Raw genomic sequence first — 22,403 nt, 5'->3', positions numbered from 1 at the left:
TTAGTGTGGGGTAAGTTTTTACTGATTAACCTAGTAGTGGATTGCCTTTTACTCTATGACAGGTACCAACGGTTTAGTCGACCTGAGTTGGGATCTAGATCTATAACAATAGACTAGAAATCCCGCGTTAACAGTTATGACTGTATCCCCTACACTCCATTGGCATTCGGTCTGAACTATTGACTTTCACCAGTGCAGTGCGACCAGATGTCCCCGGTTGGCGCATTATGCCTCAGATTTACACTTTATTCTTTCAAAATTCATAACTCTGGATCTTCTGATTGAATTTTTGTTATTTTTATTTTAATTCATTTTTTTAATTTGGACTCTATATTTCTAACCTGGTGTGGGATCTTTTTGTGTGGTGTTTTCACTGCTTTACTGTTTGAAGTGTTCCACAAATACACATTACATTTAAGTTAAGCCAGACGACTGCTCTGTTCCAAGCTACCAGGGAGTTGAGCACAGGTTAATTTGAGGTTTGCTTTGCCTTACCCTTCCTTTCCCTCTCCTTCAGAAGTTGCGCTTCCTGCGTTCCAGCTCTGCTCTGACAGGCTCCCACAGAGCCCAGCCAGAGCTGCCTGGAATTCTTGTATGATGTTGCAACAGTTAACCACCTTTACAACCTCACAGCAGAAAATGATCAGACTTAGAACCTGCCTTTCACACTAATGGCTTTTATTTAGAGCCGTAAATAACAAAGAAATTAGAGACCGATTTTCATACAAGGATTACAGAATCCCATGTGTTGTACTTGATCAACGCAAAAAAAAACTGATTAGGAAAAGGAGCCTGGACAACCGTGTGTGATCCAGCTGCTTCTGAATAGACTGAGGGAGCTACAGGAAGAATGGCATCACTTTTTTCACCCAGTCATTCTGGTGATAGGCAGCTCCTGGTCCCTCAGCGCGCCCTGCTTTGGATGTGCTCATGAGGTTCCTAATGACCGTATTGCTCTTACCTGCAGGCAAAATCTGCAAAAGTTAGAAATTCGATTTTCCCAATGCAAACGAACATTTCTTTCCATTGCCATCTGTTATTAGGAATATATTAAGTGGTATACAAAGAGAATAATTGCAACAGGACTAACTCACTTGCAAGAAAGCATCGAAAGAGTTTTCAAAAGAGAGACGGTTGCATGATATTGAAACATAAATGAATAGATGCTTCGTTTTACACTCTGGCATCAAGCGATCATTGTGCTCTATGTATCAAAAGACTAAGAAAGGGCCATAGGTACATTAAAGGCAAACGAAGGCAACATATCCCATTTAAATGTTATTTTGAAGCCATGCTGAATGCACTTATCTTTAGTTAATAGGGTACAATGTGTGCCTCGGAGATTTGCTTTAATTAAAAAACTTTTCTGACGTCCATTGAGTGTTACTTCTGTAGTCCCTTTAATTAAAGCGGAAATGCATTTCTTGGCGTCTCAGTTACAGAAAACCAGCATCAATTATCCTGCAAGGCGTCCAGCTTTTCTGTGATATAAACAAGGAAGGCGAGGATGCAAAATAAATGGAGTTATTTATGTTGATTACACGCAACGAGTGCGCTATGTTCTTTCTGACTGTTCCTTTCGGGGACTTAGCAGACACGCAGAGAACATGCTCTTTGCCTGACCCTAGGTTTCCAATTAACAGTGTAGGAACTGCTAAAATAATCCGAAATGTACTGAACTGGCCCTCGTGCATGATGTTACTGTAAAAAGAAAATTAATGATATTGTTAGAAAATATAATAAAAATTGACCACAGGATGTCAAGCGAGAGAGTGTCAGAACGTTTGAAGATCATAAACTCAGGCAGCACAGCTTAGATTCAATGACATCTATGGCTTTATGGCACAAACTTGGCTGTAGTTTCAAAACAGGAAAACTCAATTGTGAGCGAATTATTTTTGTATTTCCTAGTCCTGAAGAAAGAGTAGTTGCTTACCCCATTCGTAGCTGTAGCGGTTCGTTTTTTACTCACGAGTATTTCGGTCTGGTTCTTCCTTGGACCTATTCGTCCTAGCCCTGAAGAGTTGTGGATTATTGTCTTGCCACAATGAAACACGTGTCGGCTGGCTGTATATACAAAATAAATCCATCTGCCTAACTAATAAACAGACAAGATCAAGCAAAGTGAACCAACCGCCTGGACTACAATATTTGTTTTCTAAGAGAATTGTGATCATTGTATCAATGAATTGTTATGTGTGCGCGGGTTCCTTATTAAGTTTCTAATTGTGTAGTTTTGCTATACAGATTAAGGGGTTTTTGAGGGTGCCCCCTTCCTGCTGCACCATCGTATTGAGCTTCATTGCTGTAATCTCACATTAATAGGGCTAGTGCGCCTTTCTTTCTTCCTGGACACTAAAACCCGTCTCTGTCTACTTACCACAGCGAATGTTGTCCCAGATACCCAGTCATAAAGGGTGCATAAAAACTGTTTGGCCAGCAACGTTGCATCATAGTTTACTTGAAAACTCACAGACTGAAGTACCCATTTACACACCCTCTCAGAGACTTACACACCCATTTAGAGACCCACTCAGAGACCGAGACACAAAGTGACAGACCCACTCAGACCCTGATGCACCCACTAACAGACCCATTCAGAGACTCAGACACCCACTAACAGACCCACTCACAAACTGACACATAGACTGAAAAACCAATTCAAAGACTGAGACAACATCTCACAAACCCACTGAGAGACTCTTGCACCCACTTACACATCCACTCATACACAAATACACCCAGTCACAAGCTCACTCAGAAACCGAGACTCCCACTGACAGGGTCACTGAGACACTGATGCACTCACTGACACACTCACTTAGAGACTCAGACACCTACTCCCTGACCCATCTAGACACTGATGCATCCACTGACAGACCAAATCAGAGACTCAGACAGCCACTAAAATACCCACACAGGGACTTATGCACCCACTCACATGCCCACTCAGACACTAATCCACCCAGTGACAGACCCATTCATTGACTCAGACACCCACTGATATACCCACTCAGACAGTGATACACCCACTAACAGAGCACCTCAGAGACTCAGGGCCAGATGTAGGTAATCCCAGATTACCGATTCTTAAATACCGAATCATACCGATTCGGTATTTAAGAACTGGCAATCGGGATTTAGGTAATTTTACTGATTTCATTTCCGAATCTGTATGATTCGGTAATTACCGAATCGGTATTTACCGATTCGGTAATTGCCATTCATTCCTATGGGCCTGTAGGCCTATAGGAATGAATGTCAATTACAGAATCGGTAAATACCGATTCGGTAATTAGGGGAAACATTGAAGGGTGGCAGGGTGTCACTTTGACACCCTGTTGCACCCCTCAATTGTGCATGGGTGCACATGTTGCAGACATACATGCCCTTAGGGCATGTATGGCTGCAACATGGCACTGTTTAAAAAGCAAAAAAATGCTTTTTAAAGGGTTTTCATTATTTACCACCAACTTCTAGTTGGTGGTAAATAACGAATTCATAGACCCCTGTAGCACTGATTGCAGTGCTACCTACATGTCAAAAAACAGAATCGGTAATTTTACGGATTCGGTATTTTACAGAATCGGTACAATTACCGATTCTGTATTTTAACATGCCCCTACATCTCCATCTTCAAATACCGGTCGGAAACGGCCGAAAATCGGTATTTTCGGCCGTTTCCGACCGGTATTTGCCTACCTACATCGGGCCCTCAGACACCCACTCACAGACCCACTCAGACACTGACACATCCACTTACAGACTCATTCAGAGAGTCAGACAACCAATCACAGACCTACTCAGAGACTCATGCACCCATTCACACACACTCAGAGACTTATGCACCCATTTAGAGACTCACTCAGGGACTGAGACACCCACTTATAGACCCACTCAGACACTGATGCACCCACTAACAGACCCACTCAGAGACTGAGACATCTACTGACAAACCCACGTAGACACTCATGCACCCACTAACAGACCTACTCAGAGACTAAGACACCCACTCATGGACCCACTCAAAACTGCTGTATCGACTGACAAACCCATTCTAAGACTCAGACACCAATTCACAGTAGTGTAGTTCCTATATTCCCAATAGGCTCTGCGCATTGGAATAACATAAACGATAATTTAGACGTGGACTTAGGTCGACTAGGTCTCTATTGAATATATTAGACTTAATTATGAATGCCAGCTAGCTCAGAGGTCACTAGAAACGTTCTCGAATTCACAAGAAGGGATTAGTTTCTGACAACCGCATAAACATGACAACTTTGCTCCCCCAAGAATAAGGAGTATATCTCCAGAGTCGCGGAAACAATAGATTGCTATTTCACACAGTCAATCGTGCATGCTTAGTTTCACCAGAAGTGCAGAGAAACAGGGAGACGGGCGTTTTCAATAAAAAGAGGTTATTTATTGAACAGTCAGTAAAGTAAAGTGCGTACAGTAAAAGGAGTATTATAAAATAATACTGTAAAAGCATGGTATGTTTTCCTAAGCCATACGGTGTTTAACCGCATGCGTGCGGCCGCGATTTTTGCGCTGTGCGGCTATTTACAAAAAGCCGCGTTACATGACGAGCTGAGCTCGTCATGAGCATGCGAGCGGCGCAACTCATGACGAGCTCAGCTTGTCATGTGCATGGAAGGGGTTAAAATAGATAAAATACATATAATGATAAAATAATGACTAAACGTACTCAACTGGTGCTTCTACGATACGCCTACCCCGGTGTACCTAACCTAAGCATAGTACATGGGAATGAGTAAGTAAGATGTAGTTTGAGTTAAGAACATAGTTTCTTCCAAGAATCTGAATCAAGATTTCTCTAAGGGTCTAATAAGCTCCATACCTTGGTTATAGAATGAAGGAGGTCTTGTATCTCTCTCTCTCAGGACTCGATCTCCCAGCAACCCGCAAGGGTGATAGGGAAACACTGGAGCTGGATTTCTCGGCAGGAGAAAAGACAGCGTCTCTCTCAGTGCGTCAATGGGAGGGTCGGCTTCCTTCGGCACCCGCTACAGCAGGGCGTCGGGCAAGTAGATAGATGATCTGCTCCAAACCACTGTGTGTTTTGCTACAGCAGGTGCTGGTATATTTACACCTGGAAGTTGCCGAGTTTGATGTAAGGTTGGACATAAGATGTCACTAAGAACTCGCAGTTCTTTCAGGACTCCAGGAGTTCTAGGACAAATCAATACAGAAGCAGGGGGAATTCCCGGGCTGCTGGAGGCTTGGTGTGTTTAAGAACGCGTTGTGCTTTCTAGGAGTCTATGGGAGTAGCCTTGCCGTATTTGTACTGCACTGGCTATGACTTAATATGGGTATGATTCTTATGTCTTTATAAGGATATGATTTGATATAACCACATAAGGGCATAAATCGGGAATATTTACTAGAGTCCTAGATTCATCTACAACACCCACTCCACGTATAATGTCCATCATTACTAAATACTAAGTAAGTTTAAACATATCTATGCTTGTGTTTTCCATCCTACCCCAAAATACATAAAATGCATTTGTAATGGTATATACACGAAAAATGAGTATTATACTGTACGTTTTCAAGCAGTGGTATCATTCAGATCATGCATATATAGTACATTGAAATATTGGCTGAATGAAGCACAAAATTTACATTTATGAAATGGCTCTTAATACAGAAGAGAAGGTCGAGACCATTTCATCACATATTTATACAAGACTGTACATGTGCTAGAGGCTAAGTCAAAATATTGGGCCATATGTATGAACACATTTTCCCATAGACACAGAATGGTTAAAACCCTTTGATACATCTGGCCCATTGTCTCTAGAGTTTCACAAATAGAAATCTTGTTCTCTAAGAATAGTTCTACTTTAAGCAGAGTAACATGTGCAAAAAGGTAAATATTTTGGGAACGGGAAAAAATAATTTTGCTTTCAGGGAAAAAAATAGTTCCAATTGTCTTTCAGAAGTTCTGTTCATCAAAACTGAAGGTCGAATTCAGAGTTCAGGGAATGCTGTGTGCTAGTGTTTTCAAAAGTTATTCTTGTTGTTGGGAGAAAACATTAACTCAGATAGGCTGGCAAAGAATTTGTCTACAACAGTAGGTGAAAGTTGGACCATGTCCGAAAAAGTAGAAATAGTGCATATGTGAGAAGCATTGCCATCATAGATGTCTAGATCAGCAATGGTCACATAAGGTTGTACCTGTGTGCTGCTTTCATCTCGTACCTCACCGCCACCTAATCATAATGGTGAAGTCTCAACGAATGCCGTCATCAGAATAGGTAGCCGCTGGGGACAACACGTTGCATGAGCCGTTACCGAACCAAGCAAAGTATCGATATCCATAGGTACTGCTGATGGGAGTGTGAGACAGACGACTAACACGCATTCTTCTCCCCAGAGCAGGCATCGTAGAACAGGTAGGATGCAATCTTGCCAGATTGGTCTGAATGAAAGAAATCAGGTAGTATTCAGATCTCTTAGCCGAGCTAAACCGAGGACTTTAGTAATCCGATCTCGGTATCGCATTGCTAGGATCCTTTCTTCCATGGTAGCCTGAGTTTTGTTTGTGACTTGACTTGCCATATCGGAGCAGAAGGAACAAAAATAGGATTCCTGCTACGAGTCCCAAGATGAGAGGCAGGCCACGAACACAGAATGCACGAAATTCGGGAAGATGCTCAGGACTGCTTAAAAGGGTGCAAACAGTCTCGAAAAAATTGTCTTAAATGCATGTGTGATGTCACTGGTATCTGACATGTTTAAGATTTGACTTAACATTTCTACGAAATGCACGGGGCAATTTGTCGATAATAATGCATTTATCTCTGCTGCTGTCCTTGCGACTTGCAAATCATAAGTTTCTCTAGACGAGGTTAAAGGCACAGTTGTTTGTAGAGGAATGGACTTCATTCTGCTTAAAGTATCAGATATTCAAAGAAGGCAATATTGTTGCCTCCTTGTCTGGTTTGCTGTTTGGATACAATACTTGCATACAGCAAGTGACCCTGGTTGTAACACTGACGAGATAGGCTGTTCCTGGCACCATGCCACAACAGCTGCGGTCACTTATCATAACGTAACTGCCGTTGGAAAGTTGTCTGAAAAAAGGCTCTATTTGTGTAGCAGGGGTGCCGTGCAGGTGGCATGAAAGGTTATTTGATGAACCTTTGCAGGCTCCATGCAAGTTAATTCCTTGACAAAGAAGTGTACTGCTTAGTGAATTTCTACAGTTGTTACCACTAAGAAATACCTCTTTTTTCCCCCCACACGAACATCTATGTTTGTAAGGTAAATTCCAGGTTGACTTGATGTATCCTTTACCCAACCGTTCATACAGGGTCACTGGTATGTGCTTTTGGCAATATTGAAACTGAAAAGTCGTTATCGGAATTGTAATTGTGCCATGTATTTTCCATTCAATTACAGGTTTTTCGGAGACTGTCAATGGCAATCTTTCTAGTTTTTCAATGCTCAGCACCGTATAGTCTGCCCCTCTCTGTGCCAAAGAGATTTGTTTATCTGTAAGGTTAAAGACAGAAAACAATGACGATGTGTTGATTAGACGCCATGGCAAGTAACCTGAACAGAGATTTTTTAACGTCCAGCCTAACTGTACAATAGAACGTAATTGGGACTGGCCATGTTGTAACATTAGCATATCCTGTTCTATTATATCAATAGCAGATGAAACAATGCTGTCCAGTGAATAAATTCTGGAGGACAGAGTCGTTAACCCATTGTCCACTACAGACAGTGGGGCATATTACCAACAACTAGCGATAATTATCGCTATGTTGGCTTAGTGGCAATATTTTTATCGCCGAGCTGCGGCGATTTTTATCGCTTAAGAACCTTGCTATTATCAAGGTTTATCTCCTAAGCGATAAAAATCAGCCGAAATGCATGAATATCGCTGAAAAGTCAGCGATATTCATGCATTACCGAGCTAATGCTCTTAGCCATGTTATCCACCTACCATTGGATAACATGGCTAAGAACTGCTCAGGGGCAGGTGTTAGCTTTTGGAGATAATCGCGCTTAGCGCGAATATCTCCAAAAGTTGGTAATAGGAGATAGCGATGTTAGCGACTGTTTCCAGTCGCTAACATCTTGGCACGCCCACTTTGCATGTCATTAGTGATAAATTTCACTGACATGTAAAGCGGGGCCCAAGATGGTCGCTATCTCCTACTATCTGTCGCTAACTGGTGTTAGCGACAGCTAGGTAATAGGGAGATAATTTTATCTCCGCTTTCTTGGCTTTTAAAGCCAAAAAAGCGGAGATAAACCCCCTTGATAATATGCCCCAGTGTTTTTCCAAATGAATACGATCAATTTCTTGTATTTTTTCAGCAGTTTGAATTTGCGTTACTTTCCAAGCTTCGTTGTAAGCAGCGTATATACCGGCGTATATGAAACGTTTTTGACGCTGTTTGTGAGGTCCCAATAAGAAATCTCGCAAGTCAGCACCTTCTTTAAGTAAAGTCAAGTGTTTCTTAATTTCAGGTAGTGTGGATTTCTGTAGCCATTCGAGGCATAGTTTTCCTACACTGTATGTTGTTATTATCCCTGGATGTTGTCTCCAAGAATATCTTGGGTCTGGCCTGTTCTGTTTGAACCCCTGTGTTTTGTTCAGGAATCTGTCTTGACAGTTATTAGTGTCTGTGATCCAGATCAACTATTTTTTCCAATCGGGATTTGTTCTGTTTTGGTGTAAAATATGGGATACGTCAATTTCCACATCTGTAGTGCTATTACTATCAGGTATGGGCTTTGGTATAGACGGTTTGTTTAAGTCCTTTATCCTGGCTAGGCCAAGACAGGTTGTTTGTTGAATGGTGTCATTCAGGAACATTATTTGTTCTGGGATCATGCAGGCTCTGAATAATGATTCTAAACCTTGTACCTGCCAGTCTTTTATACCCCAGATAGTTTTTGTCTCAATGCTGTTCTTCCAAATTTCAAAACCAAATGTAGACAATTTTTCATAAAATTTTGCAGAATATATCAGTTTAGTATTCATCAACATGTTTTTCATTCCTGTCTTATTTACAATCTTAAAATAAAACGTTTTTGGATCAGTGTTATTAAACCCTGAGAAATATGTGAATTTCTCATAAAATGTTTTCGAGCTGCCTTTTGGCAGTGTTGGACAATGTTCCCATTGATTATAAGTAAAAACATTTCTAGGATTAGCAGATTTATGTAAATAGTGATGCCCATAATGATTAAAGCAATACATTTCTTCATAGTCTGATGAACCTTCCAAATAATCATGTTCTGTAAATTTTGCTGACATTTCTAAATCTGACATCATATTGTTAATATTTTCATAGTTCCAATCATCAGAGAAAGTACTAGGTGATACAAAGTCACTTAAAGAAAACTTGAACTGATGTAGATATTTCAAGAGTTCAACCGGGCCATAGACGTCGTAATCAGTAGCGTCCCATGCTACACCACCCGGTATAGGAATGGCTGTGATGTTTACTGATGATAGTTCTCTTTTTTCAATGTGAGAAGATCTGTGAGGCTTTAGAACCAAGTTGATGTTCTGGCTTGCTGTGTCCATTGTACTGTAATTTCCATCAATCATTCTTCCCAAGCTTAAAACCAAAATGAGCCAGAGCAGGAGGAAAAGTACACCTAACACAATCCACAATTCAATCCATGGTGAAATCAGATATGTTTCTCCAAGTCGACGAAAGAGTTCAGTTATTTTTTCTTTGAAAGTTTTATTTGCTGGCTTTTCTTCATGTTCACTTGGATCCTCAGAAAAGTCATTGAAATTGATGAAGTAGCCAAGATGCAGTTCTGTCAATTGTTGGAATTGCTTCTGGATTTTCATTAATCTTTGTATTTGTATGGTCAGAGGCTACATCATTGTATACAGGTGTTTCTTGATGAGCTGTTGCAATTTGGGTTTCAAGAGGCACAAGTTCCATGGCTTTGTTGCATAGTCCTTTTTTATTCACTGAAGGTTTATCAAATGTGATTAGTCTCTCAGTTTGAACCTCTTGAATTGTAGCAAGGTTTGGTCTTCTGCTACTTCTTGGGAGTCCACTGGGCCTACTACTTATTATTGGCCATATGATCGTGGTTTTACCAGGTCGATTGATACAACTCTGTTCTCCTTTTTACCAGCAAGGGGCGGTAGCACTATTGATCTTGTTCCGCTGATTGCTAAGACAGGTACTGCTTTTCTGTAAGAAGGCCCAAATTCCTTCTTCACCGCGATCCTTACTCTGACCAGATACCCAAACTTTGGAATACAGACAGGTCTTGCTGGGACTGTTGGTTTTTCTTCAGTGGCCGTTGGCTTTAGCTTTGTGTTACTTAGACTTCTTCTTGTTTCATTTAAGTCCTGTAAAACAGCCAAACGAAATTTGATTTCAAAGGTTCTTTTTTCCACCACTGAAGTCTGACTATCGAGGTCTTCGATTAACATTCTTGTACCAAACAAAAGTTCATACGGAGTGATTCCACCCAGAGAATGTCTTGGCAGATTATTAAGACTACGTTGGACACTTATTAGATGTTTGACCCACCCATCAACCGAACCTAATACCCTCGCTGTTATAGATTGCTTTATGTCACTTTTTTTTCACTCCACTACCGCATTTCCCTCAGAATGGAATGGACTAGAGTACCGCAATGCAATGCCCAAGCTGGCCATGGCCTCCTTGTAAGCTCGAGAGCTAAATGCAGGACCCTGGTCAGAATGTAAAAACAACAGGTGATGGACAGAATGCAGAACAATGTCATACATTCCCCCCAGTACAGAGATCTGGGCCTAAATCCATCGTTTTTTTGCTCACCATGCCTTTCCAGTTTGAACCCAGCTATATGCAAATCAGCCTTGACCCTGTGCCCCATGGGAACAGTCCAGCCCGAACTGCCAAGCCAGGTCCACCCTGGACTGAAAACAAGCATCCAAGGACCGGTTTCGGGCTTTCAGCCCTCATCAGCCTGGATAGCTTGATTCCAGTGGCATGGAGAGCACAGGACTCACGTCTGAGCATACCCGTCCCACTCGGGGTGACAAAAGCAAAAACAACAGGTGATGGACAGAATGCAGAACAATGTCATACATTCACCCCAGTACAGAGATCTGGGCCTAAATCCATCTTTTTTTTGCTCACCATGCCTTTCCAGTTCCTCGGAAGCTTGTTTAGCCCGTTGCAATAATCTAGCTACCTTCTTCTTTCAGAAGATCCAGAACATCTATTCTTCTTTTATTGCTGACAGAATTGAATCTGATGATGCCACAATACCGAGTTCCAATACACTAGCCCCCTGTATACTGGAAAAATTCACCCTCTTAGATCCTGTCTCTCTAGATAAAATAATTTCTAAAGTTACCTCAGGATCTCCTAGTGACCCAGCACCCCCACAGTCCCTTACCTTGGTCATTGATGCTATCCGTCCAGGTATTCTTGATGTTCTTAACAGCTCTATTATCTCGAGCACAGTTCCGACATCCTGGAAATGTGCAATGGTCAAGGCTCCTTTAAAAAAATACACTCTAGATCAAAGCAACTTAGCTAATTTCCGCCCCATCTCCCTGTTACCCTGGATGAGTAAACTGCTAGAAAAGCACATTAATAACATCCTAGTAGATCATCTAGAATCTAACAATCTGCTGTGTGCCTCCCAGATGGTATTCCGTCCCCAACATGGGACTGAGACAGCCTTGCTAGCAGTGACCGAAGAAACAAGAACTGTGCTAGACCAGGGAGGGAAAGCAGCCATCATATATTTAGATCTCAGCGCTGCGTTCGACACGGCTAACCATGCCACCCTATTACATCATCTTAATGGCATGGGAGTGTCGGGCGTGGTCCTGGCATGGCTCACCTCCTTCCTGGACGAGCGCTTCTTCCAGGTGTTTCAAGGGGAGGTCGTATCAACCAAGCAGCCACTCAGTTGTGGGGTTCCTCAAGCCTCCGCCTTGAGCCCCACACTTTTTAATGTCTACATGCGGCCCCTAGCGGAGATAGTCCATCCGTTTGGCGTGCGCATTGTCACCTATGCAGATGACACTCAGCTGGTGGTCTCATTGAATCATGCTGAGGGGTCGTCTAGCACTCTGAGCCCATGTTTAGAGGCAGTGGCTAGATGGATGGAATCCTCCTGCCTCAGACTAAATGGGGAGAAGACAGAGGTTATGCTATTGGGTAACCCTTCACCTACCACTCTGGCCTCCATTTGGCCTACGTGTCTGGGCTCTCCTCCTTCCCCCAAACCTCAGATAAAAAGCCTGGGAGTTTGGCTTGACAAATTGCTGGACTTCACTTTCCAGGCCACCAAAACTGCATCTACCTGTTTTGGGCTGATGAGAATGCTCCGGAAAGTGCTCCCTTTGCTTCCGTTCCAGGCGAGGAGAGTCATGGTCCAGGCCCTGATACTCTCTCGCCTGGATTACGGTAATGCTCTCTATCTGGGAGCACCGGTGGCAGTGATCAACAAGCTCCAGGTCACCCAAAACTGCGCGGCCCGACTGCTCTTTCATATTCCACGCTGGCAATCGGCCAAACATGCCGTAAGGAAGCTACACAGGCTTCCTGTGGCAGGTAGGGTACAATTTAAAGCCATGTGCCTTGTCCAAAAAGCTATTCAAAGAACAGGTCCAGCTATAATGTACCCTTTAGCCACTCCCTACCTTCCCCTCAGAGCTCTCCGCTCCAGTTCGTTGCACCTGGCCACCACGACTAAGATAAACACAGCTCGTTGGGGCGGCTGTTCATTCTCGCACAATGCTGCAAAAATATGGAATTCCCTTCCGCCTGTCCTTAGAGAGAACAACAATCGGTTGGCATTTAGGAATTCCTTAAAAACTCACTTGTTTGGAAGAGTCTGTAAACACCCCAACCTGCTCGCCTTTGGATTTCAGTTAAATCGCTGCGAGGCCTTAGGGTAGTGTACGCGCTATATAAATATAATTTTTCATTTAATTTCATTTCATTTAGTTTCCGGTCCAGGGAAGGCATGGCTTGGCAGCTCAGGCTGGACTGTTCCCATGAGGCACAGGGTCAGCCTGATTTGCATATAGCCATGTCTGAACTGGGGTGGCAGAGTGGGCTAAAGAACGGTGATGGATCAAACCCAGATCTTTTAACTGGGTGTGAGTGTTTGATTGGTTCAGATGCTCCATCCATCACCACCCCCTTTTGTACCGCTTTTGGTAGCCATAAGTGTGGCAGAGTATGCTCAGACGTGGGTCCCTTGCTCACTTTGCCACTGGATTCAAGCAAGCCGGGCTGAAGATGGCTGGAATGCCAGGAACCAGTCCTCGGAAGCGTGTTTCCGGTCCAGGGAAGGCATGGCTTCGCAGTTCGGGCTGGACTGTTCCCATGAGGCACAGGGTCACACTGATTTGCATATAGCCATGTCTGAACTGGGGTGGGTGAGTGGGCTAAAGAACGGTGATGGATCAAACCCAGATCTTTTGACTGGGTGTGAGTGTTTGATTGGTTCAGATGCTCCGTCCATCATCACCCCCTTTTGTACCGCTTTTGGCCGCCATAAGTGTGGCAGGGTATGCTCAGACGTGAGTCCCTTGCTCACTTTGCCACTGGATTCAAGCAAGCCAGGCTGAAGACGGCTGAAATGCCAGAAACCAGTCCTCAGAAGCTTGTTTCGGGTCCAGGGAAGGCATGGCTTGGCAGTTCGGGCTGGACTGTTCCCATGAGGCACAGGGTCAGACTGATTTGCATATAGCCATGTCTGAACTGGGGTGGCAGAATGGGCTAAAGAACAGTGATGGATCAAACCCAGATCTTTTGACTGGGTGTGAGTGTTTGATTGGTTCAGATGCTCCATCCATCACCACCCCCTTTTGTACCCCTGGTCAGAATGTAGCATGCCAATTGAGTATGTGCCAATAAAGACTCGCAAATCTTTTATAACAGTTCTGGCATCAACTGAGCGCCGGGGCCACATCCAAATGAATCTTGTGCAGGAATCCACTGCGACCATTATATATTTATAGTTGCCATCCCTTTGTAAGGGACCACAGTGGTCCAAGTAAACACATGCTAATGGTTTATCTGAAATAAGAAGGGTCGTCTGTGCCGGTCGTTTCACTGTTGATACCTTCATTTTTTGGCATATTTCATATTCTAGAACATAGTTTCTAGTCTGTTTTCTCATGCGTGGCCACCGATATCTCTGTTTTAATAACGATACTGTGGCGGAAACACCAGCATGTGCAGAAGCGAGCCCTTCATGTGCCGCTAAAATTAGTCCTAACCTGTGTTCCATGTTTGGAATTGCTCTATCCCCCACTCCAGGGATTACAGAAAAAGGAACATTATTCGCATCAGTTTTGTACGAGTACTTTACTGGAAAGCCTTTCGGGAGTGTCTTACCACTGTCTTTTACTGAAGCACTGACAGCTTGCATTATCTCGAAGTCTATTTTAGTTTTTGACCGGGTAATGGCAGCTACGGAAGCCATTTGCAGCCAATGAATTCCCTGCAACGTGAACGCCATCATGTTGATGACTCAGTGTATGTATCACGTGAGTCTTTTGTAGTTCTTTCTGTAAAAGAACAACTTGTTCCCAAAGCATTTTATTCTTGATTGTGCCACCTTTTGCATCATTGAAACCGTTTTGAACCCAGTTCTGCAAGTATTCTTTGTAAGACTGGATGCAATAATACAAATCGCACACTATTAGTGTGGGGAATTCATGATCGGTATTTTCAAGCGCCATCTTAAAAGCCTGTAGTTCAGCTCGCTGAGCTGTACAGTCTCCGAGTGATTGAGTTTTAGAGACCTAGGGGTCTAAATTTACCTTCATGCCAACGACCTTTAACAATCGCGCACGCAGCACTATATGCTTGTTTACCCCCAACTGCGGGTTGTGCTGAACCGTCTGTATATATCATACAGCCGAAATGTTCCAGAGGCAGGATGTCAGTCGGCAGAGGACATTCATGTTCATATTGGAGAAATTCTTGCGTTTTTAAGTTAGGATCGAATTCGTATACTATGTCTGATGCAGCAAGAGAATTAACCCATTGTATCCATCTCGGATGTAAAGCTTTAGCATTCGGAATGCTGACTCTTGTTACTGCCTCTAGGGCAGGTACCGGTGTAATGATTATTATACGTTTACCTTGTGCTCTCTTTCTTTTGCTACAGCAGTTTGGACCGCAGTCAGAATTTTTTCCAGTAAAAATGAATTTCATTTCAGCTTGTGTGTACCAGTGTGATTTGTAAGCTATTGGTACCGTTTCTCCCTCATTAGAGGTTAGGTACGTAAATCCGCATCTTCCTGGGATAACTCGGATTACAAGGTTGGGTTCGTTTGCGCGTGTTTGCAGTTTTGTTTTAGTTAACATGTCTGTTTGTATTGAATGTAACATTTTTGTGTGGTTCTGAGTATAATTAATTGGTTTGAAATCAGGTTTTATTAATTCGTAGAGAGGTTTAACCCTCTCTGCGTAGTTTATAATATAGGTTCTTCGAAATTCAGGAAATCTTCAATTGATTGTAAGTTTTTCAGCCTTCCTGCACACTTCTCTAAGAAGTTGTCTGCTAGGCTTTTGCCTTCACTTGATAACTCATATCCTAAAAATAGGACATTGAGTTGGGCAATTCGTGATTTTTTTCAAATTGAATTTGTACCCTTCAGATGCGAACCCAAGTATAATGGTGTTCACTCTTTTCAAGTGAGTCTCCAGGTCATCTTCTGTAAGATAGATGTCATCGACATAAGATAATGCCTCATAATCATACATTTGTAGTAATTCTGTTACCCTGGCTGAAAATAATCCCGGGCTGTTCTTGAATCCCTGGGGGAGACGACAAAATTGCTTTTGGGCCCCCATATTGGAGAAAGCGGTCAAATACCTGCTTTCTGCTGCAGTGTTTTGACAGAAGAAACCATTTTACATATCTAATGTCGTTTTATATTTTTTGCGCACAATGTTATTCATTAGTGCTGCACTGTGTGGGTTTTGTACTGCAAATGTTTTGCAACAATAGTTTAGGTGTCTGTAGTCTAAAACTAGGTGATATGAATCGTCTGGTTTGGAGATAGGAAACAAATGATTGTTCATTTGTGAGGTGCATGTTTCAATCACCCCTTGATATTCAAGTTGATCTAAGATCTCCCTGACTTGTATTTTAGCTTCTTGCTTAACAGGATACTGACTCTGTGCAGTAGGTTGATTTTTTTAACTGAATTTTATGGTGAGGAGAATCCTCATCCCATCCTACATGATTTTTATATAATGCAGGGGCTTGGGCCACTGCCCTTTTTCTAGCATATGTGTATTTTTTATGAATTAGAATGTGATTTGAGAAGGCAGGCATATTCATTTCTTCGCCATGTGGGCACTCCCTGACAAACTCTGGTGGCCAGTCTTTCTCTGCTAGCAGGATATCATAGCCTTTAGATAGATTCTCCCAAAAGAGACCTCTTATTTTTCTAGTTTAGTCCCCCTCTATACGTAATGTTATTTCATATAATTTATGGGGTACACTAACTCTGGTGTCTGCAGTTTCCACCTGAATGTATTCATTCATGTCCACTGTCTCCAGAAGATTCATCAGGATCTTGCGAGCTATGGTCACTTCTGCTGCGCTGTCTAGCATTGTCTGGGTCCATTCTCCGTTCTTGAGTTGTGTCCTCAGAATCCTCGGCATGTTTTATTTTAATACTAGCTACCTTCTTTTTGGGAAATTGTAATTTTTTACTTTGATGATCAGGTTCCTTGTCTTTGGACTTGACGCGCTCTTCTTTATGTTCTGACCGTCCTCTTCTTTCCGATTTCTGTGAGGAAGTCTGAAAAGATCGAGAGGGACGTGTATCATTATCTTGATATCTGTCAGGTTTTCTTAAATTGTCCCTATTTCTAAGGTTGTATCTTTTTTCAGAGGGCTCCCGTTGTGGAGACCTGCTCCCCTGTTCTGGAGATCTATTTCTCCATTGGGGAGACCTTCCTCTGGACTGAAACTGTTTTTCTCTGGGAGTGGTTTGTTTATTACCCTCCCACTTCTTTTTTGGAGTAATGAGATTATTCTTAATAAAGGCTTTTTCAGGATTTTCAGTTAGTTGTGGTTTTAGTGGTTTCCCACCAAAACTATCTCTACCTAATTCTTCATAGGATTTTTCAATTATTCTGGCAAGTTCAAAAGGTTGTTCTGCTATATCTGTTTCTTTTAATTTTTGGCGGATCGCCACAGATGCCTCTTCTCCTTTTATGTTGGCTAGTAGTATAGCCAAGTCTTGCTTAAAGTCTTTCAGTAATTTCATACCTAGATTTAAAGCAGGCTCCGGACCTTATTCATTTTGAATCTGTCTTAGTACGTCAGGTATAACCGCCATAGACGGAACACCATGTGTGTTTGTGTATATTGAAGCAAAGACTGTTCCCCAAGTGTCACAGTCCTCCACATGTGGTGCGATCCCCATTGGTAGACAGATTGTCAGAATTCTGTGTTTTTCATGAGGTGTACTATCAGGAAATACTGCCTCTATTTGAGTAATTTTTTGAGCTAACCAGAACGGAATTTGTTCCCGTTTTGCGGGTAATTTGCCAATGACTGATTGTATAGTCTGTGGTGTAATTTTATTTGTGTTCCCCTAGTGAGGGGTGTGCTGTGGAATTGTTATTGCTGGTTGGACTGTTAAAGTCCGCATGACATATTGGACCGATTGTCTATTAATTTTAAATTAAGTGTTTTAGCTGAACTAAAAGTTCGCTGTCTGACATTTCTTCAATGCCAGGATGTGGTGCATAGCTGGCTAGAACAGGCCATGTCGCTCCTGATCTACCTTGTGGACCGAGCCTGGTAATTTAATTTTGATGTTTTTGGGCGCCATTAAACCAGAGCTCATGCTCTTGGTAAGTTAGTGGAATTTCAATGTCTTCGAAAGGGACGTATTCCTCCGAAGGTTCCTCTGTTTTGTAGCTTTGGAACTCGCATGTCACAGCATTTGCTGCTGGTAAACTTATCCATGAATAGAATACCTCTGTCTGCCGATATTCATGTGCCTCTACGACAAATATGACTGTACCACCTCTTGATAATACTCCATTATTTATAATTTTGTAAGTTACACTTTTCCTTACATTTACCGGGATGAATATAGCATCCGGGTCATTTTGTTGGAGACTTGTGTCCTCCAAGGATGCTTGAGCTGCTATTCTAGCTCTGTCCCTTTCGTCGTCACTTTCTGGCATTTTTGCTGACAGAAAGTTTGCAGAGCACGTTTCAAGGAAACAAAGATTAGGTGCACAATATTTTGGAACACTGTATCCTTCAACGTTGATTAAACCAAAAACTAATACATAGGATTCTCTTCCCACTAAGTTTTGGCGGATATTAACCTTTTACCCACTCCAGACGCCTATTGGAGTTTTTACGGGAAAAGGGGTCTGTGTGAAAAGCACGACTGAGTTACTCTAGTATCTAGCGTTAAATTATCGCCTTACCAAACGTTGGGCGCCATGTAGTGTAAATCCTATATTCCCAATAGGCTCTGCGCATTGGAATAACATAAACGATAGTTTAGACGTAGGACTTAGGTCGACTAGGTCTCTATTGAATATATTAGACTTAATTATGAATGCCAGCTAGCTCAGAGGTCACTAGAAACTTTCTCGAATTCACAAGAAGGGATTAGTTTCTGACAACCGCATAAACATGACGGGCCTTATTTATGAAGGCCTTGCGCCTCCGGTGCGTCACTTTTAACATGGGAAAAAGTGACGCACCGGTGGCGCAAGGCTTTCATAAATAAGGCCCGACAACTTTGCTCCCCCAAGAATAAGTAGTATATCTCCAGAGTCGTGGAAACAATAGATAGCTATTTCACTCAGTCAATCGTGCATGCTTAGTTTCACCAGAAGTGCAGAGAAACAGAGAGACGGGCGTTTTCAATAAAAAGACGTTATAACTTATTTATTGAACAGTCTTCTTTCTCATGCAAGCGAAGTGAATTGCTACAATCGCAATACTTGTCGTAAAGTAAAGTGTGTACAGTAAAAGGAGTATTATAAAATAATACCGTAAAAGCATTGTATGGTTCCTAAGCCATACGGTGTTTAAAATAGATAAAATACACACAATGATAAAATAATGACTAAACATACTCAACTGGTGCTTCTGAGATACGCCTACCCCGGTGTACCTAACCTATGCCTAGTACATGGGAAAGAGTAAGTGAGATGTAGTTTGAGTTAAAATAGTTTCTGCCAAGAATCTGAATCAAGAATTCTCCAAGGGTCTAATCAGCTCCGTACCTTGGTTATAGAATGAAGGAGGTCTTGTATCCCTCTCTCAGGACTCGATCTCCCAGCAATCCGCAAGGGTGACAGGGAAACACTGGAGCTGGATTTCTCATCAGGAGAAAAGACAGCGTCTCTCTTAGTGCATCAATGGGAGGGTCGGCTTCCTTCGGCACTCGCTAGAGAGGGGCGTCGGGCAAGTAGATAACCGTTCTGCTCCAAACCACCGTATGTTTTGCTAGGGCAGATGCTGGTATATTTATACCTGGAAGGTGCTGAGTTTGAGGTAAGGTTGGACATAAGACGTCACTAAGAACTCGCAGTTCTTTTAGGACTTCTAGGACAAATCTATACAGAAGCAGGGGGAATTCCCGGGCTGCTGGAGGCTTGGTTTGTTTAAGAACGCGTTGTGCTTTCTAGGAGTCTATGGGAGTAGCCATGCCGTATTTGAACTGCACTGGCTATGACTTAATATGGGAATGATTCGTATGCCTTTATAAGGATATGATTTGATATAACCACATAAGGGCATAAAACGGAAATATTTACTAGAGTCCTAGATTCGTCTACGACAGAGACTTATGCACCCACTCACAGACCCACTCAGAGACACACGCACCCACTCACATGCCAACTCAGACAGTAATCCACCAAGTCACAGAACCACTCAGAGAATCAGACACAGACTGATAGACCCACCAAGGCACTGATACACACACTGACAGACCAACTAAGAAAGATCAGACACCCACTCACGGACTGATGTATCCACTGATAGACCCATTCAGAGAGTCAGACACCCATTCGCAGACCTATTCAGAGACTGAAGTACCCATTCATATACCCACTCAGAGACTTATGCACCCATTTAGAGACCCACTCAGACGCTGACACGTACACTGACAGACCAATTCAAAGACTCAAGCAACATCTCATTGACCCACTGAGAGCCTGTTGCACCCACTCACAAAATCAGTCAGACAATAAGATACCCAGTCACAGGTTCCCTCAGACTGAGACTCCCACTGACAGAGGCACTGAGACATTAATGCACTCACTCACACACTCACTTAGAGACTCAGGCACCTACTCACTGACCCATCTAGACACTGATGCATCCACTGACAGACCCATTCAGAAACTCAGACTGCCACCCTCAGACCCACTCAGAGACTCATGCACCCACTCACACACCCACTCAGACACTAATCCACCCAGTGACAGACCCATTAATTAATTCAGACTTCCAATGATAGACCCACTCAGACAGTGATGCACCCATTAACAGAACACCTCAGAGACTCAGACACCCACTCACAGACCCAGTCACACACTGACACATCCACTGACCTATTAAGGGACACTGACAGACACTCACAGACTCACTCAGAGCGTCATGCACCCACTCACAGACCCACTTAGACACTAATGCACCCATTGACACATCCACCTAGAGACTAGTACAGGTACTCACAACTCATGTGTATACTGATGCACGCACTGACCTATTAAGGTACTCAGACAGACAGTCACAGACCCACTCAGACACACATGCACCCACTCACATGCCCACTCAGACACTGAACCATCTCATCACAGACCCAGTCAGAGCCTGAGACATCCACTGTCAGTCACACTCAGTCAGTGATGCACCCACTGACAGACCCACTCAGAAACTTAGACACCCAGTCACAGACCCAGCCAGACAGTGGCACACCCACTGGAATAGCCATTCAGAGACTCGGACACTGACTCATGGATCCACTCAGAGACTGATGCGCTCTCACAGATTCATTCAGAGACCGAGACACCCACTCACAGATGCAAGCAGAAACTGATGCATCCACTCAGAGCCACTGAGAGACTTAGACATCAACTTAGATACCCATTCAGACAGTGACACACGTACTCACAGATCCATTCAAAGACTGACACCCACTCACAGATGCATGCAGACACTCATGCACACAGCTACCACTCAAACAGTCATACACACTGTGAGAGACACATTGGGAGGTGTATACATGTTTTTAGGGTTATTTAGATAGTAATGTATGTAGTATGAAGGTTAGAATACATTTTTTTACTTATACATTTTGAACGTGCTGTGGTTATTGAATGTATGCTTTTGGTTTACAATTTCACAATGTATTTGCAATCATCCCGATGTTGTTGCGGATACTTAAAAAAAATGAGAAAAGATCATTATAAAGAATATTAGCAATATTTTGGGCACTAGGGTGGCTCTGACAAGAGCTTTTGTCTTAATTTTGAGTATATGACAGCTACACGTAAGAGCGGATGCAGAGTTCCAGGTTTCTGAGAAACACCCTGTTGCTTTCATCTGTAAAGTGAACTCCATCACTTCTATAGATTACACACATGTCAAAATGCAGGCTGATGTTGTAGGCAGAGCCCATGTTATGGTCTCTGGGGAATACAGAAACAGTTTAATTAACATGTTTCTGGGCTTTGTCAATCTGTGGAAAGAATTACTTAGACCACTTCCATTTCTACCTTTGCCACATGATGGAATACACCAAGACAGTATGAGGGGAAAGAGTCATTATTTGTGCAAAGGTATCCTTCATTAGGATTTCCAGTTCTACCCCAGTCTGTTTTCCTAGGCCATTGCCACCACAGTGTACAATCATGAGGCTGTGGGTTGGGAATCCAAAATGCTTTTCACCAAAGGCAGCAATTGATGACATGTAACCCTCTTTAATGTAGACTTTAAGCAAATCCAAGTCTCTGTCAATACCACTCTTTTTAGCAGCCTGTCTAGCCTAACCATCATAGCTAGTTAGCATAGCAGCGGACGAGCGCAGCGGGCGCGCCGGCGGCGCGCCGAAGGTTCGCCAAAGGCAAGCCCGTCTGCGCTCGTCCGCGCCGAGCCCGCGCCTAGCGCCATGACCCCTGGCCTTCAACCTCTGAAACCCATATCGCCCCTTTCCTACAACCGTGATACCCTACTGGCCCTTCGGAGTGCTGATAAGCCGGCCAACTGTTCACACCTGGACCTACGGGAAGAGGCACAATCCATTCCCTACCTCTGTCATAACTGCAGGCAAGTTCTTCCCAAACCCCTATGGCAGGCCAGCACTTATATCCAGACTTCCACCAGATTCCCAGGAAATAAAACATTATCCA

This window comes from Lissotriton helveticus, chromosome 8 (genome assembly GCF_964261635.1).
Source record: "Lissotriton helveticus chromosome 8, aLisHel1.1, whole genome shotgun sequence".
Classification (NCBI taxonomy): Eukaryota; Metazoa; Chordata; class Amphibia; order Caudata; family Salamandridae; genus Lissotriton; species Lissotriton helveticus.
Note: the sequence above shows the minus strand (reverse complement) of the source record.